This window comes from Cryptomeria japonica, unplaced genomic scaffold (assembly GCF_030272615.1).
Source record: "Cryptomeria japonica unplaced genomic scaffold, Sugi_1.0 HiC_scaffold_80, whole genome shotgun sequence".
Lineage (NCBI taxonomy): Eukaryota > Viridiplantae > Streptophyta > Pinopsida > Cupressales > Cupressaceae > Cryptomeria > Cryptomeria japonica.
This window is the reverse complement of record NW_026728902.1, coordinates 403,914-410,758: the sequence shown is the minus strand read 5'-3', so window position 1 is coordinate 410,758 and position 6,845 is coordinate 403,914. Positions and strand designations below refer to the sequence as shown.

The 6,845-nt window shown below is 63.6% G+C and overlaps 1 non-coding gene across 1 annotated transcript; it reads left to right on the top strand.

Annotated features, from left to right (window-relative positions):
- The first annotated feature begins 5,916 nt into the window (after positions 1 to 5,916).
- LOC131864252 (5S ribosomal RNA) lies at positions 5,917 to 6,035 on the top strand. The gene has a single exon (XR_009363091.1). It is a non-coding gene; the product is annotated as a 5S ribosomal RNA (ribosomal RNA).
- The last annotated feature ends 810 nt before the right edge of the window (positions 6,036 to 6,845 follow it).

Genomic DNA, 6,845 nt, shown 5'->3' with positions numbered 1-6,845 from the left:
TTCTTAGTTTTTCGCCGGGCGTCGCAATGCTATTTGAATAAACCTTTTGCCCGTTTGCGTTCTCGTCGGGGCCGGGCCGGGCCGGGGTGCGCTGCCCGCACTACCGCGCGCGCGGGGGGCGACACCGAGCGCGCACCCGAGGCGCCCCGAGCACACAGGCCACGGTGCAACCCGGGCGTTGTGCGCGCACCCCGGTGCGCCCGAGGTGCTGCGCGCGCACCCAGGTGAAATCGGTGTGCACCTCGGCCAGTGCGCGCTCGGTCGAGTCGCGCACGTTGGCCAAGGTGCACGGTGATGTTTCTTACTCTAAGGTTCCGCACCAGACGCCCGGGACAGGTGAGCGAAGCTGGGCGGGGCCGGGTGCGCGGCCGGGGCAGGTGCACGCAGCTGGAGAGAGCTTTGGAGCACACCAGAGGTGCGCACCTTGGAGCACACTTCGGAGCGCACCAATGATGCGCTCCATTCAAAAGTTTCCTGAAAAGGCAAAAAAAGTTGAGATTATAGAATTTCCCACTTGAGAGATTGTAAAAAAAAAAAATTTAAAATGAAGGAAACGCGGGTGCCAAGGTGTGCGCGCCCGGGTGCGCAGCCCAGCCAAGGTGTGCGCACCAAGGCGCCCACCCTGGCGAAGGTGCACGCAAGGTGCGCACCCGAGGCAAACCGGACAATTAACCCAACTTTCGACTTCGCGCGCACCTGCGCACCTTGGAGCGCACTTCGGAGCGCTCCTTGGTGCGCACCAATCTTGGGCACCTCGGAGTGCACCATGGCGCCCACCAAGGTGCGCACCCGGGGCAAACCGAGCTCCGACTTCGTGCGCACCTTGGAGCGCACGAAAGGTGCGCACCATGGCGCCCACCAAGGTGCGCAGCCCAGCCAAGGCGTGCGCATCAAGGTGCGCACCCTGGCGAAGGTGCGCACCCGGGGCAAACCGAGCTCCGACTTCGTGCGCACCTTGGAGCGCACAAAGGGTGCGCAACCCAGCCAAGGTGTGCGCACCCCGGGCAAACCGAGCTCCGAATCGTGCGCACCTTGGAGCACACTTCGGAGCCCTCCTTGGTGCGCACCGATGTTGCGCACCTCGGAGCGCACCCGGGGAAAACAATGCAATTAACCCGACTTTCGACTTCGTGGGCACCTCGGAGCGCTCTCGGGTTCGCACCTCGGAGCACACCGAGGTGCGCACCTTTGATGCGCTGCCTTCACCAATTTCCAGAAAAGGCAAGAAAACATTGAGAAGGTGTGCGCACCGAGGTGCCCACCCTGGCGAAGGTGCACGCGAGGTGCGCACCCGGGGCAAACCGGGCTCCGACTTCGTGCACGCCATGCTGCGCACCTTGGAGGGCCATGGTGCGCACCTTGGAGCACACTTCGGAGCGCTCAATGGTGCCCAACCCAGCCAAGGTGCCCACCGCGGCGAAGGTGCACGCGAGGTGCGCACCCGGGGCAAACCGGGCTCCGACTTCGTGCACGCCGCACCTTGGAGCACACTTCGGAGCGCTCCTTGGTGCGCACCAGGGCGCGCAACCCAGCCGAGGTGCCCACCCCGGCGAAGGTGCACGCGGGGTGCGCACCCGGGGCAAACCGGGCTCCGACTTCGTGCACGCCATGGTGCCCACCGCGGCGAAGGTGCACGCGAGGTGCGCACCCGGGGCAAACCGGGCTCCGACTTCGTGCACGCCGCACCTTGGAGCACACTTCGGAGCGCTCCTTGGTGCGCACCAGGGCGCGCAACCCAGCCGAGGTGCCCACCCCGGCGAAGGTGCACGCGAGGTGCGCACCCGGGGCAAACCGGGCTCCGACTTCGTGCACGCCATGGTGCCCACCGCGGCGAAGGTGCACGCGAGGTGCGCACCCGGGGCAAACCGGGCTCCGACTTCGTGCACGCCGCACCTTGGAGCACACTTCGGAGCGCTCCTTGGTGCGCACCATGGTGCCCACCAGGGCGCGCAACCCCGCCGAAGGTGCACGCGAGGTGCGCACCCGGGGCAAACCGGGCTCCGACTTCGTGCACGCCGCACCTTGGAGCACACTTCGGAGCGCTCCTTGGTGCGCACCAGGGCGCGCAACCCCGCCGAAGGTGCACGCGAGGTGCGCACCCGGGGCAAACCGGGCTCCGACTTCGTGCACGCCATGGTGCGCACCAGGGTGCCCACCGCGGCGAAGGTGCGCACCCGGGGCAAACCGGGCTCCGACTTCGTGCACGCCGCACCTTGGAGCACACTTCGGAGCGCTCCTTGGTGCGCACCAGGGCGCGCAACCCAGCCGAGGTGCCCACCCCGGCGAAGGTGCACGCGAGGTGCGCACCCGGGGCAAACCGGGCTCCGACTTCGTGCACGCCATGGTGCCCACCGCGGCGAAGGTGCGCACCCGGGGCAAACCGGGCTAGGACTTCGTGCACGCCGCACCTTGGAGCACACTTCGGAGCGCTCCTTGGTGCGCACCATGGTGCCCACCAGGCCGCGCAACCCAGCCAAGGTGTGCGCACCAAGGTGCACGCGAGGTGCGCACCCGGGGCAAACCGGGGTCCGGCTTCGTGCACGCCGCACCTTGGAGCACACATCGGGGCGCTCCCGGGTTCGCACCGACGTTGCGCACCGTGGTGGGCACCTCGGAGCGCACCGTGGTGGGCACCTCGGAGCACACCAAGGTGGGCAGCGAGGTGCGCACCTTTGATGCGATGCCTTCACTAATTTCCATAAAAGGCAAAAAAAAACGAGATTTTAAAATTTCCGTTTTGAAAGATAGTGAGAAAAAGGGAATGCTGGTGCCATCTTGAGCCCGCCCTGGTGCGCAGCCCAGCCAAGGTGTGCGCACCAAGGTGCCCACCCTGGCGAAGGTGCGCGCCCGGGCAATTAACCCAACTTCCAACTTCGCGCGCGCCAGGGTGGGAGCGCACCCAACAACCGGGCCTGGGAAGAGCCAATGCGAGAAACCCCACCAAACGCTCTGACAAAAAAAGAGGGGGCGCTCCAGTAACCCCGCTTCGGAGCGCACCCTGGGCAAACCCAGCCAGGGTGCCCACCCCGGCCAAGGTGCAGGCGAGGTGCGCACCCGGGGCAAACCGGGCTCCGACAACGTGCACGCCGCACCTTGGAGCACACTTCGTAGCGCTCCCGGGTGCGCACCTCAGAGCACACCAAGGTGGGCAGCGAGGTGCGCACCTTTGATGCGCTGCCTTCACTAATTTCCAGAAAAGGCAAAAAAAAGAGGAGATTTTAAAATTTCCGTTTTGAAAGATAGTGAAAAAAACGGAACGCGGGTGCCATCTTGAGCCCGCCCTGGTGCACAGCCCAGGTAAGGTGCCCACCCTGGCAAAGGTGCGCACCCGGGCAATTAACCCTACTTCCGACTTCGTGCGCGCCAGGGTGGCAACCGGGCCTGGGAAGAGCCAATGCGAGAAACCCCACCAAACGCTCCGACAAAAAAAGAGGCGGCGCTCCAATAACCCCGCTTCGGAGCGCAGCCGGGGCAAACCCAGCCAAGGTGCCCACCCCGACGAAGGTGCACGCGAGGTGCGCACCCGGGGCAAACCGGGCTCCGACAACGTGCACGCAGCACCTTGGAGCACACTTCGAAGCACTCCCGGGTGCCCACCGGCGTTGCGCACCGTGGTGGGCAGCGAGGTGCGCACCTTTGATGCGCTGCCTTCACTAATTTCCAGAAAAGGCAAAAAAAAATGAGATTTTAAAATTTCCGTTTTGAAAGATAGTGAAAAAAACGGAACGCGGGTGCCATCTTGAGCCCGCCCTGGTGCGCAGCCCAGGCAAGGCATGCGCACCAAGGTGCCCACCCGCGGTGCACACCCGGGGCAAACCGGGCTCCGACTTCGTGCAGGCCGCACCTTGGAGCACACTTCGGAGCGCTCCTTGGTGCGCACCATGGTGCCCACCAGGGCGCACCCGGGGCAAACCGGGCTCCGACTTCGTGCACGCCGCACCTTGGAGCACACATCGGAGCGCTCCCAGGTTCGCACCAGCGTTGCGCACCTTTGATGCGCTGCCTTCACTAATTTCCAGAAAAGGCAAAAAAAAACGATATTTTAAAATTTCCGTTCTGAAAGATAGTGAAAAAAACGGAACGCGGGTGCCATCTTGAGCCCTTCCTGGTGCGCAGCCCAGGCAAGTTGTGCGCACCAAGGTGCCCACCCTGGCGGAGGTGCGCGCCCGGGGCAAACCGGGCTCCGACTTCGTGCACTGCATGGTGCCCACCAAGGCGCGCAACCCAGCCAAGGTGCCCACCGCAGCGAAGGTGCACGCGAGGTGCGCACCCGAGGTGCACACCCGGGGCAAACCGAGCTCCGACTTCGTGCACGCCGCACCTTGGAGCACACTTCAGAGCGCTCCTTGGTGCGCACCAGGGCGCGCAACCCAGCCAAGGTGCTCACCCCGGCGAAGGTGCACGCGAGGTGCACACCCGGGGCAAGCCGGGCTCGGACTTCGTGCACGCCGCACCTTGGAGCACACATCGGAGCGCTCCCGGGTTCGCACCAGCATTGCGCACCTTTGATGCGCTGCCTTCACTAATTTCCAGAAAAGGCAAAAAAAAAAAAAAAACGAGATTTTAAAATTTCCGTTTTGAAAGATAGTGAAAAAAACGGAACGCGGGTGCCATCTTGAGCCCGCCCTGGTGTGCAGCCCAGGCAAGTTGTGCGCACCAAGGCACCCACCCTGGCCAAGGTGGGTCACGGGGTGGGTCCTAGGGTGGGTAACGGGGTGGGTACTAAGGTGCGTGCCAAGGTGGGTCATGGGGTGGGTGCCAAGGTGGGCACCAGGGTGGGTGTGCACCAACCCTAGCCAGGGTAGGTCACGGGGTGGTTGTCGGGGTGGGCGTCAAGGAGCCAAGGTGGGTGGCAAGTAGCCAAGTTGCGTGCCAAGGTGGGTGTCGGGGTGGGTGCCAAGGATCCAAGGTGGGTGCCAAGGAACCAAGGTGGGTGTCTGGGTGGGTGCCGAGGTGGGAGCCAGGGTGGGTCCCAAGGTGAGTGCAAAGGTGGGTGCCAGGGTCAAGGTGAGTGCCAATGTGGGTTCCAAGGTGCCAGGGTCAGGGTGAGTGCCAATGTGGGTTCAAAGGTGCTAAGTTGGGTGCGAGGTTGGGTGCGAGGGTGGGTGGGTGCCAAGGTGTGCTAGGTGGAAGCCCGGGTGGGTCGGCATCCCATGGGTGTCGAGTTGGGTGCCTGATGGGTGCTTCTTGTCAAGTTTTAGTCGTCGGGACTCATTTCGAGCCTTAGAGGTCGTTTCTTGTCCGGTTGCCCTGTCTTCGACCTGGGAACCCAATTTTGGTCCTCGGGTCCCATTTTTTTTTGTCTCGCATCCCACTTTTGGCCTGTGGCCTTTTCGGGGTCGATTCTCGTTTTGGGCATCAGAGCATGTTTCTTCTCCTAAAACCCAATATTTGTTTATTAAGTCTCGGAACACATTTTTGTTCTCGTGGACCCATCATGGGTCTTGGAACGCATTTGTGGTCCTTGGGTCCCATTTTGCATCCCGAAACTTGTGTTTTGGTGCTTGATCCCTATTTTGGGTGCCCACCTTGCACCAAGTGCGCACCCGGGGCAAACCGAGCGCCTTGGTGCACCGGGGCAAGATCGAGCGTGCACCCGAGGCGCCCCGAACATGCACCAAGGTGCACTCGGCCCACATGTGAGCGCAGGTCGTTGCGCCCGAGGTGGTGTGTGGGCACCGCGTTGCAGACGGGACACTGCACGCACACGACGCCCCGTCCAGGTGCACGCACGTAGGCCGGGCCGGGTGCACACCCGACGCCCTAGCAAGGTGCGCGCACCCGGGCAGGGCTCACACTTGGCGAACGGGGCGCACTTCGCGAGGGAGGGTGTGCACCTCGACGGGGGTGGGTGGCCGGGGTGGATTCGCACGTGGGTCGCGGTTTGCTAAGTACACACTGCGACAAGCTCATAACGGGTGCGATCATACCAGCGTTAGTGCACCGGATCCCATCAGAACTCCGCAGTTAAGCGCGCTTGGGCCGGAGTAGTACTGGGATGGGTGACCTCCCGGGAAGTCCCGGTGTTGCACCCTTTTTTAGTTTTTCGCCGGGCGTCGCAATGCTATTTGAATAAACCTTTTGCCCGTTTGCGTTCTCGTCGGGGCCGGGCCGGGCCGGGGTGCGCTGCCCGCACTACCGCGCGCGCGGGGGGCGACACCGAGCGCGCACCCGAGGCGCCCCGAGCACACAGGCCACGGTGCAACCCGGGCGTTGTGCGCGCACCCCGGTGCGCCCGAGGTGCTGCGCGCGCACCCAGGTGAAATCGGTGTGCACCTCGGCCAGTGCGCGCTCGGTCGAGTCGCGCACGTTGGCCAAGGTGCACGGTGATGTTTCTTACTCTAAGGTTCCGCACCAGACGCCCGGGACAGGTGAGCGAAGCTGGGCGGGGCCGGGTGCGCGGCCGGGGCAGGTGCACGCAGCTGGAGAGAGCTTTGGAGCACACCAGAGGTGCGCACCTTGGAGCACACTTCGGAGCGCACCAATGATGCGCTCCATTCAAAAGTTTCCTGAAAAGGCAAAAAAAGTTGAGATTATAGAATTTCCCACTTGAGAGATTGTAAAAAAAAAAAATTTAAAATGAAGGAAACGCGGGTGCCAAGGTGTGCGCGCCCGGGTGCGCAGCCCAGCCAAGGTGTGCGCACCAAGGCGCCCACCCTGGCGAAGGTGCACGCAAGGTGCGCACCCGAGGCAAACCGGACAATTAACCCAACTTTCGACTTCGCGCGCACCTGCGCACCTTGGAGCGCACTTCGGAGCGCTCCTTGGTGCGCACCAATCTTGGGCACCTCGGAGTGCACCATGGCGCCCACCAAGGTGCGCACCCGGGGCAAACCGAGCTCCGA